This window comes from Lolium rigidum, chromosome 7 (assembly GCF_022539505.1).
Source record: "Lolium rigidum isolate FL_2022 chromosome 7, APGP_CSIRO_Lrig_0.1, whole genome shotgun sequence".
In the NCBI taxonomy this organism is placed as follows: Eukaryota; Viridiplantae; Streptophyta; class Magnoliopsida; order Poales; family Poaceae; genus Lolium; species Lolium rigidum.
The window spans coordinates 231,677,712-231,688,937 of NC_061514.1; the positions used below are offsets into that span (position 1 = coordinate 231,677,712).

General features: G+C 45.5%; 1 long non-coding RNA gene across 6 annotated transcripts; it reads right to left on the minus strand.

The window, feature by feature from the left end:
- Positions 1–253: 253 nt before the first annotated feature.
- On the minus strand, positions 254–5,680 carry LOC124675727. 6 transcript variants are annotated; one of them, XR_006993390.1, is made up of 7 exons: positions 5,502–5,680; positions 5,214–5,426; positions 4,930–5,110; positions 4,759–4,845; positions 3,033–4,251; positions 877–2,554; positions 254–772 (listed from the first exon to the last, which is right to left on the minus strand). It is a non-coding gene; the product is annotated as an uncharacterized LOC124675727 (long non-coding RNA). The 6 variants fall into 6 exon arrangements; XR_006993394.1 differs by having other exon boundaries at positions 255–772; positions 3,033–3,759; positions 3,837–4,251; positions 5,214–5,679; XR_006993392.1 differs by having other exon boundaries at positions 255–772; positions 877–1,307; positions 1,423–2,554; positions 5,214–5,679.
- Positions 5,681–11,226: the final 5,546 nt, after the last annotated feature.

An 11,226-nucleotide genomic window follows, 5' to 3' on the forward strand; every position in this document is an offset into this window, starting at 1 on the left:
ATATTTATCAAGGATGCACCGTACCTGCTCCTTCAATTTTTGCTTCAATGTCTGATGTCTGATTGAGAGAGTGAGAGAGTGAAAATAAAAACAAGAAGAAGCGAGTGTCTAAAGAAAGGAACCGGGATAAGATGGACTGTAGAGAAAAATGGTAGGAGCTCTATTTATCGGCATGTATAGTGATGAGGCTCCGTGGCCGGTCGAGATCTGTTTTTTTTAAAAAAAACTAGTCAAGATCTAGTCTGTAAAATGGGAAACTTCATTCTGTACACAGCCAACCTGGGTCGTGGCCCTCTAGCAAAATTACAAATTTTCTAGTACCCCTAATACTTGTACTACCGTGGCCTTTAGCCCAGGAGGCCCAAATAATCCAATCGGTTGAGTCATTGACCAAACTCCGTGATTCTTCTCAACACTTCTTCTCATTCCCCAAAGCTCTTGCCGTCTGGTCCGACGATGCCACGACGGAGTGGCGGGTGGCGAGTTGTCAGATGGCTGCTGGAGTTCGTCTTCTGACTTCTCCGCGCCCAGAGCTCAGCTCGGGTTCGTCTCTAACCCAGGTTGAGCAACGAAACAACTACCGATTTGAGCTCCAGCCCAGTTGTGTTGCGACCACTGCTGAAGATTCCAAGGGCGCTGCAGGTTTCTCTCTTTCTCGCTGATGTAATTTAGTGTTTCTATTTTTCTTCTCTTGCTGGTTGGTTCCAACGACGATTGAGCTCTACCGCCGGTCAACATCAAGCACAAAGAGGAGTTGGTGAAGGGCAGGCACCTGTAGCGGATAGAGAATCATGGGAGGAAAATTTGTTTTACATGTGCTAGCTAGTTGCATAAATCATCTCTGAGTTCCTTTTCTATGCTAAAGAAAGAACTTACAGTGTTCTGAATTTTAGGTTCAGTTTGCCTGATACACTGAATTTTGCACATTACGCCCATATGAATAAGGTGAAACTGAAAAGTCAAAGTAAAAAAACTAAATAACACAAAGTAAAAAAACTGAATAAGGTGAAACTGAAAAGGTCATCACTAAGTGAACTGGCTATGATGATCTGGAGTAGTACAAAGACAAATGAGATAAAGGACAGACCTCAATACGCTGACTACAACTAAACAGAGAGCACACTGAAGGAAATATCTTTAGTAATATAGTATAGAGCAAACTGGTAACGAAAAAATATACATAATAATGCAGTAGGATGATCTAAGCTAAATAAGATGTATCTGCAACTGCATCAACTGCTGCAGGAAGCTTGAGCGCTGAATATCTGTAGATCTCTGAAGCCAATTCCCTGAATGTAGTTTCGCTCCTGCAGTTAAGTGATGGTCGATGTAAGCCCTGAGAAAACGAAAATTAATGAAACACAGTAGCCATATAAATGCATCATACATTAGGAAAGAGGTGCACAATAGAGCTAGCCATACCAAAAAATAAACCTACATACATATCACATAGAGATTATCAAGCTTGCATCTGAACACCAGCGCACATTCCATGGAAGAATAGGACACTTTTCTTACCTGCACAAAAAGTAAGCTTTCATGTTTACACAACAATACCTTCCCAAGTAAGTCAAGCATGAATTTACCAAAGAAATATTTTTAGTTGGATATAGCATAATTGGAAACCCAAGTCTGGAGATTCATCCATTGATAAAACAAATGAAAATGTTATTATTTTCAGACAGTAATTCAATGATTTTTCATTACAAGAAATGAACTTAGTTTTGGACCAATTCAACAGATGACAAAGAACACAATCAATGATATGTGCAATAGTAATGAAAAGAGGGAAACATATAGAGATCAAGCCACATGGTTGCCGAAACACAGTGCATACTCATTCTAGTTCATGCCGGCTAGGTTTTTCCTAGACTATGATATGTACATGACATTACCGAAAAAAAAGCAACAAGCAGGAGAAAAAAAAACCGTCAACCAAGCTGTAACACATAATGGTAATGGCCAGGCCATTGACATGAACGAATAAAACTGGCATAGAGAGTAAATAGAGCAGTCAGGAAACTTGTGCCAATGTGATAAGCAAGCATTAAATAAAGCGTGAATAATTGTGTTAGTGAGAATTCCCAAAAGCTTCTGGACATAGTTAGTCACACATCTTATCACAGCCTGTATTGGCCAAGACATTCCCAAAAGCTTCTAGGGATAATTGTGCTTCATGCCTAGCCGAACCAGGAAGAACAACACATTCATTGTTAGTGAGAAAGGATAGAAGTATAGAATATAAGCTCACATAAAATCTCTCTCCTTAACATCCTGGTACAGTGGAGCATAAATATAACATATCTTAGCAAGGATTTTAATCGAGCACCTAGTCATAGACAAAACAGATTTGCATAAGCAAAGATGAGATGTTCTAGATTCTAGGGGCTAAATCAGATAGGAGGAGTTTGGCTGCACTTTTACCTTGGCCTTGACCTTTTATGAAATAAAATTGTGGAGGGCAAGATGACTATGGAGATGCACCTGGATTAGTAGGGAGAGATAAACCTGTGAGTTGGTAGTCCCATGCGATTATAATTGACCCGCATCTAGCCTGAAAAAATGAAACAATTATCTTATTACTGAAAATAATCCATAATTTAGCAAAGCATCAAAGCCAACTGTGTAGGTATAAACTAAAGCAAGATAATAAATTAATGGAAAATATTACTTGAATTCTTTGTAGCAAAAGGACATTCAATATAGCAAAGCATCAAAGCCAACTGTGTAGGTATAAACTAAAGCAAGATAATAAATTAATGGAAAATATTACTTGAATTCTTTGTAGCAAAAGGACATTCAATATCCAAATAATCCAAGTCACCAAAATCATTACATCTATGCAGTTGGCTTATTCTAGTAAAGTATATTGCTGCGACATATAAATTTCAGAGATAACTTATTTGTTGAGCCTGCCTGGATTTTTATCGAATACCTTCTAGACATAGAGAAAAGGAATCTACAGAGAGAGATATCATGTGAAAAAAGATGAGAAAGGGAAAGAGTACAGGAGGAGAACGAGAGGTGTGAACCTGCAAGTGGACTTGTTCTTGGCGTTGAGGGTCACGACGGGGGTGCCATGGCAGGTGACGGCCGCGGCCCATGCTCCTCCTGCCGGCGAGGATGAGCTGCACGGGGAGAAGGAGATGATTCCAGACCTAAACTTGAAGAAATTTCATAGGCCTTGAGGATTTAGTCAGTAATGCCATGGGGGAGAGGGGATCCCAGCACAAACCCATCTCCCAACGAACTCCATCTTTTCCCCTCCCAAGCAGTAGAGAGACACACACATAAAAGCAAACGGGATGAAAAAAACTGGAAGGAGAAGAGGCAGGGTAGAGGGAGGGTGGCGGGCAGAGAGAGTACCGGGACTGCCAGCGCGCCGCCGATGAAGGACGGGGCTGACACCCACGGCCCGCCTCACCGGAGCCGACGAAGACCGAGGCGAGCGAGGCCATGCCAGCCAGAGCCGCATGAGGGAGAGACGGAGTGCATCATAACTATTTAAAAAGGAAAAAACAGAAAGCATGGTGACCTCGCAAGTAAATGGAATTTGAGAGAAACGAATGAGGTAATCATGAATTAGAAACTTCTTAATCTCCTTCAATCCATAAATTGCAAAATTGTTAAAGGTAGATGCAGTACTTACTGTTGGTTGGAGCTAAATTCAGGAAAGGTAATCTTGTGTGCATGACAGAGCATAAAGAATACACATGAATTGCGGAAGCTAAACTGGCTACTCAACTTCCCCAAACCACTCTGCTAATTGTTGTTTGACACCAGAAGACAAAATCAATAACCACAAATTAGAATAATATAAACCTTGAAAAGCACACCTGGGCGAGTGTACATAGCAACAAAAGAATGAGAAGCACACCTGCAAGAAAACAACAGTACTAATCAGCCTAATCTAGCAAGGTAAACTAAAATGATAGGTATCCTAAAGTTTTTGATCCAGAAATAAATAAAACCAAATTATATTTTCTCCTAAAAGAAATCTAGCAATGCAGCAATAAAATGTATGAAGTTTTCTCTGAATGTACAAACATAAAAAGGCAAAAGGAAATACTTTCCATGCATTGAAGAAACATGGTACATATTTGGCCTTGAATTACTGCCACACAGAGAACTGATCCATAAAATGGACCTCATATGTCGGATGAGAAGAAATGCAACAGGAGATAGCCGCTGATTGTATTCAGTAGTGCACCATCCTCTATAATATATGGACAAATCCACAAAAATAGTGCCCTGAATACAAAGATGAGCTTGTCAACATAACTGGAAGTAATGATTTAGGTAAGAAACAGAACCACAGCTGGAACAGGTGGCATGGATCTCTATTTACTAAACTTTGCATCATACGAGCTTGCTGCATATGGAATACATGAAATAAAAAGATTTTTAAAGGTGTTAAGCCTACATATATCAAGGAGAATACGAGCTCAATTTACTTGGGAATAGGCTCAGCTAAGCCAAAAATATATGTATGTTAAGTGATTGAGTTTATCGATAGAGTTCATTTGCAATTCTTAACGGCCATGTACCGTGGGATAACTTGCACCTATATGATTATAATTTTCTAGTAATTTTCAGCAGTTGGATCCCCTCCAGTTATAAATACCCCAAAAACATAATATCCTAAGAAGCTTAACACTAAGAATTTCTCAATACACAAGGAGTATATATGAAAAAATGCAGTTTCCAGTACCAAAATCAGTTTTGAAAAAGACGTGTGATCAAAGTAGAATTATATACCTACTGTCTCCTGTCTCCTTTTTTCATTGATGAGTGCTGACTGATTGCATGATCCTCTTCAATTCTTCACTCTATTCTTTTTCACACCTTGCAATGCAGAATTATACATCAATATACTAATTCAAAATAGACATAACCATTGAATATTAGAGAAGTAGTCTTACAGCCTACCAAATAATATGCAGCGCACTCTCAGACTCCCAATGTTCAATAGTACTTCCTCCATAGTGTAGGAGATAGCAACAGGCTAGCATAAACTTATTGTTTGAATTGTCAGACATGCCTCTGCCCCCAGATGCCAAATCGGGGGTAACCGAGTTAACAATCTGGACATGTTCATGACTATCTTTACCTGGATCCACCCCAGAAGCATTAAAATAGCAAACATTATTGGTAAGAACAAGCGAAGAATAGCAAGCAAGCAGTGAAGAGATAAGGCATTAGCCATGACTTACCTTGCAGATGGCTGGAGAGGTGACCTGCGGTTGCGAATACACGCAGTACCGCCGGCAAATGGCTGATGCAGCAGCAAGGACGCTGCAGCTTGGACCAGAGTTGTGCGCCTCCTATTGAACTCGCACGTGTTCACGTCCTAGGGTTTTGCCTCGTCGTCAATTCGTACGGCGGCGTCCTTCTGTGTCACCATGGCCTCGCCCACCTGGGCTAATCTGAGTAGGAAGAGAGACGATAGATAAGATGGGATTTGGGGACAAGTGGGAACCAGAGGTGGCTGAGGTGGGAACCAGAGGCGGCTGCGACGGGGAATGGAGGCGCCTACGGCGGCTGAAAACAGCGGCACAGATCGGCGGAGAAGAGGAGAGCTCAGACCTGCGTCTTCCTGGAACCTCCGCTGAGATGCACCGCCGCCGCTCGCGACGGAGAGGGCAGAGCTCGTCATGGCCGGAGGGGAAGAGGTGATGCGGTCGAGCTGGGAGAGCAGCAGCGGGGAAGGACGACGGAGGCGGGGGGGGGGGGGGCGGATGGGAGTTCCACCCCTGGCTTGCGAACGCTTTTTCCCCTCCCATTACGATTTTTTTTTCTCCCTCAAGCTGAACCAACGACGCGCCGACGTGTGGCCCAATCATGAAACGAAGCAAATCACTCGCCCAGCCCTCCCACGACGCTCGGCATGCGTGGATAGCCTCAGAGGCCCCCGTGGGGGGGCATCATATATACCTTCAGATACCATACGGCTTACCATAGCCCACAAAAGTTTATCTTTTTTCTCGAAACAGAGACATATGCTAGCTTTAGCCTCTGCATCGATTAATGTATGCAGACTTTTATTTCTTTATTTAAAAAATCTTTTGTACCACTACTATATAACTTTATACCCTACTGCAGTCGAATTTTGATTGAACTCGAAAGCATAAAGCTCAAGAAACTGCTCTGTATATATTGGATATTTCTTCAGAGCGAAGCCAATGATACAAATTTTGTCCGCAGATTGCAGCATTGAGACGCAATTTTTTCGCCTCAAACTCCATTTCTTCTGGAATGCGGGTCAGCTGCCGACCTCATCACTGAGTGATGGCGTGTCTGTCAGTACATGCCAACACACTAAGCAATCAGAAACCGGTTCCAACGAGACAGAAAAAGAACAAGAAAAGAATCATCACATCTTTTTTAAAGATGTACTACTAGTACAATACTCTTTGCTGAATAGGATCAGGACCAAACGATTAAACAAGGCTAAAAGGAGGATAGCCGATGAATTGACTAAGCAGCGGGGGCAGTGGAGGATAAGACTGTTTAATCAGTCGTCGGAATCGCACACTTCCGCGGCGTTTCCGAGGAGGTTAGCGATAAGATTAGTAATTTATCATGCGGCCGACGGGAACGAAGAAGGATATGCCATGAATTGTACCATTCGTGCCGAACGTGCCGTGAGGAAGAGGAAAGACAAGACGAGGGATGCAGTCATCTGCATATAGTAAGTCCGATAGTGATCGAGGGAAGATCAATACAAAGGCATTAGTTTAACTAGTATAGCCAAATTTTAGGATCTTGTTTAGCTGGTGTAGTACTCAATATAGCTTGTTGATCCGATCATCAGTACTAGTTTGTTAAGACTGGATTACCTGATCTTTCGAAAAAGGCACCTTGGGGTCGATACAAAAGAGAGTGACTGGTCTTGAACGGGCAGAACTATTCTACTCCTAATTAGAAATGCAGGTGTCTCCTAATCGGTGGGGGAGTAGGGGTTATACACTTATACTCTGCTCAGCTCATGGTAAAATTGGAGCGAGACAAGAACGTGACAAGTTAATGATCGAGCTATAATATTAGCTCACGATCAGTTTGTAACGATCTTGAGCGAGTTTCAAGCTATGAAAGTCAGTGAAAAATTCATATTTCAGAGCAATTCTTTCTAAAGCACAACAAAATCAAAACAACACACTAATAATACATTGTTTCGACAAATGTGGTAGCACACTTTTTTTTTTCAAACCCAAACAATTGTGCTACCGTTCATAACGTATAAGGCAACAACTTATCCTATTTCCTTATAATATGTATTAAAATTATCATGAATAATTGCGAGTATATTATTTCGTGCTACCGAACTAAAATTGAGCGAGTTAGCCCTCGTTGATCAAGATCAGTTTGTTTTCTAATAGAGCTAGCTTATACTCAGCTCCTTCTTTTTAGTCGATCATAAGTATAGCTAAGAGCATATCTAACACATCGCTTTTCCGCAGCTGAATGAGCAAATTTGCACCTCCTATAATCTTCCTCCACTCTCCCAAATATGCTCGGCTGCCAACTCGACTCCCAAAATTTCTCCTCCCGCCTCGTCGCCGACCCTCCCACCTAAAACCGCCGCCAGTCGTCGTCGGCGCCGGGACTCCCTCCCCCGTCTGGAATGTCACCGGAGCTTGTTTCCGCAGCCCGCCAGAGTTTCCCGCCAACGCAACGCCGCCGGAATCGACCCCTGCGATGCTTCCGATGATGCCGCGGAAACGGTTGGGCACCACCAGAGTGGCGCGGTCGACGGTAGCGGCCGCCCACCTCCAAGTCGTTCGAGGCCACGACGAAGGCAGAGAAGGTGGGTCGGCCGCCCCTTGCGCCGGTGCTGAGAAGGCCGCGTGCGCGTAAGCCGACAGAGGTCATGATCGCCCTTTCGCAGGCGGCGGAGGGGAAGAAGAAAAGAAAGGCCGCGTCCAAGCCGGCGACGAAGGGCAAGCCCAATGGGACCTCCAAGGCCACGCCATCGTCCTCCTCGATGGCCACATACGCACCTCAAGATGACGCCCACGATGTGATCGGCGATATTCCCGGGCCGACTCCGAGTTCCACCAAGGTGTTCGTCGCCTAGTTCATGTCACAACTCGATCAATCGCACCACAGAGGCCTCGATGACCTCAACTTCAGCAGCGACGAAGAGGTGGTGGCCGACGACGACTACTTGGCTGGGGAAGAGGAGGCCACCGAAGATGCCGAAGAAGAAGAGACTATGGTGGAGGCACCGACCAAGGGAAAGGCCAAGAACAATGAGAAGAATAAGGGCAAGGTCACGGGCAAGATGTATGCTAACGAGGAAGAAGATGTGGCATTGTGACATGCTTGGCTGAATGTGACACTTGATGCATCGGTTGGCGCCAATCAATCGAAGAATAGGTTTTGGGGAAGAATTTAGGAGTACTACAACATGGCGGTCACCATGCCATCATACGGAACCCAAGGCTCACTTGGTTATCGCTGGGGTACAATACTTGAGTGTTGCAACTGATTGGCCGTTAATTATGTTACCAATGCACCGCCAAGTGGTGTGCTGATACGTCTCAAACGTATCTATAAATTTTGATACTTCATGCTTGTTTTACACTAATTTATATATTTTTTGCTTACACTTCGTTGCACTTTTATATGATTTCCAACACTAATCTATTAACAAGATGTCACAGTGTCAGTTCCCTGTTTTATGTTGTTTTTGTATTTTAGAAAAGCTGTACAGGAAATATTCTCGGAATTGAACGAAACAAAAGCCGAAGTCAATATTTTACCGAAACGAAGACGAAATCCAGAGGGGGTCGAAGAGGCGCCACAGGGCGGTCAGACCACCCCATGGCGCGGCCTGGGCCTGTCCCGCGCCTAGGGGTGGTGTGGGCCCCCAGGCACCCCACCGACCTAAATCCTCCACCTATTAATACATCTTCTCTGGAAAACCCTGGATACCCGAGCCTCCATCCACAAAAAGTTCCGTCGCGGCCACCATCGCAGAACCCATCTCGGGGGGTTCTGAAGCTCTTCCGGGCACCCTGCCGGAGGGGGAAATCATCGCCGAAGGCATCTACATGGCCATGCTGTAACATCCCAAATTTGAAAACAAAGAGAAAATGAATTTCCCTTTTTCCAAAAATGAGAACCAGCTGTTATCACCAGAATTTGACCGGATCAGAGGTGGGCCGCGATTGAAGATGAGCTTGAAGAATATACATGGAAGAAATACATGAATCGGCCTTGTATGCAAAGTTTGGGCTAGTTTACCCGTGTATCTGTACCATAGTAGGATAACGTGTCGGTTAGATGGAGTTTGGGCTCGTGCCCGGTTGGGATTATTCCCACGTTAGAAAGTCTACGGACTATAAATATGTATCTAGGGTTTATGAAATAAACAACAATCACGTTCACCACAAACCAATCTAGGCGCATCGCCAACTCCCTTGTCTCGAGGGTTTCTTCCGGGTAAGCATCATGCTGCCTAGATCGCATCTTGCGATCTAGGCAGTACACGTTTATTCGCTGTTCATGCGTTGCTCGTGCTGAAGCCTTTTTGATGGCGAGCAACGTAGTTATCATAGATGTCTTAGGGTTAGCATTGTTCATCGTATCACATGCTATCGTCGTGCGACCCTTAGACATCTAGCCGTCCTTACACCTATCTTGGGTGTAAGGGCGGCACCCCGCTTGATCATCGTTTAGTAGATCCGATCCGTTATGATTGCTCCTTGTTCTTCAAGGATTAGTTTAATATCTGCATAGTTAGGCCTTACAAACGGGTTGAAGGATCCAGTGGCGCGTAGGGTGTAGTTTGCTAGCCCTAGTCAGGATGTTCCGAGGATCAACTTCGTGTTGGTTTTTAGGCCTTGTCTAGGGTCGGTTTACGATCACCGTGTGTGGCCGCCAGGCTCAATCACGAGTAGGATGTTCCGATTATGCGGTGAAAACCCTAAATCGTAGTAGGTCGTTTTAGCTTTGTTTTGATCAAGCAGGACCACCATCTGATCGTACACCTCGTACGCATCGTGGATGGATCGGCTCCTTGAGCCGATTCACAGGACAACCTGAGAGCCGATCGAGGCTCGTATTTAATGTTTACGTGTATGCCCTGCAGGAAACTAAGCGAGGCACATCCAACACCTTCCTGACCAGGTATAGGTCAGGTGGCACGCCCTGCATCGGCATCGGACGTGCGTGCCGAAGGCTTTGCGGGCCGTCGCTCGGAGGGACTAGGGCCAGCCGCAGTCCTGGGAGCCTCCCGGCTCTACGGTGTTGCCCGTCGCTGCCCGCCGGTGGGTTTCGACCGCAACACATTCCGGCACGCCCGGTGGGACCATCTTCGACATCAACCGCATCGCCATCTACATACTGAGATGGCGGAAGGCACTCCGATCAAGTACGAGGATCCGACCGAGGAGCTCAAGAAGAAGCATGACGAGATCAAAGCGATCCTCGAAGCCGATCTCATCGGCTCTTTTCACGAACCCACTCACATGGCATCGGGTGGAAAGGGTTCTCACCGAAGGCGCGCTCGATGGAGTGGACCTGTCCACCCCGTCGAGAAGAACGCACCAGGTCGCTGCGTCAGGAGATCAACTTCATGGTGGCTCATTCGCTGCACCGCCATTCTGAGAGCCTGGTTAACACTTTGGAGCGTGTCGCTCTGCGCGTGATCCAGGAAATCATGAGCCATCAGTACTCTCCGTCAGGACCAGCTCTCGGGACTTACCAAGGAGAGGTGCCACTCCAGTCCCGACCACCGCTGCCGTTCGCATTGGCAGCACCAGAAGTGCCGAGTTCATCGGCATACGTCGTCTACAAGATTGGTGGTGATCCTAGTGCCTACCAATTCTTGCATGAGGCGCCTAAGGAGATCTCTCCCGGATACACGTGCACATATGTGCCAGACTGCAGTAACTGGGCACTCTCGAACCAGGCTGCAACAGCAGGGACTTCCGGAACAGCAGGAGGAACTTCGGGAACAGATCTTGAGAAGTAGACGTGGCTAGCTAAGTATGCCACTCCGACAAACCTCCAGAGCTCAGCTCCTGCAGTTGGCTCAGAGCTGGAAAAGCAAGCATGGCTGGCTAAGTATGCCACCCCGGCGAATCTTCAGAGTTCGACGCCTGCAGCCATCACCGCGGATCAGATCCGTACGATCTTGAAAGATCGGTTCGGCATGATGCCGAAAAGGAGGACAATCGGCTATTCCAAGCCGTACCCCAACGAGTACGAGTTGATCCC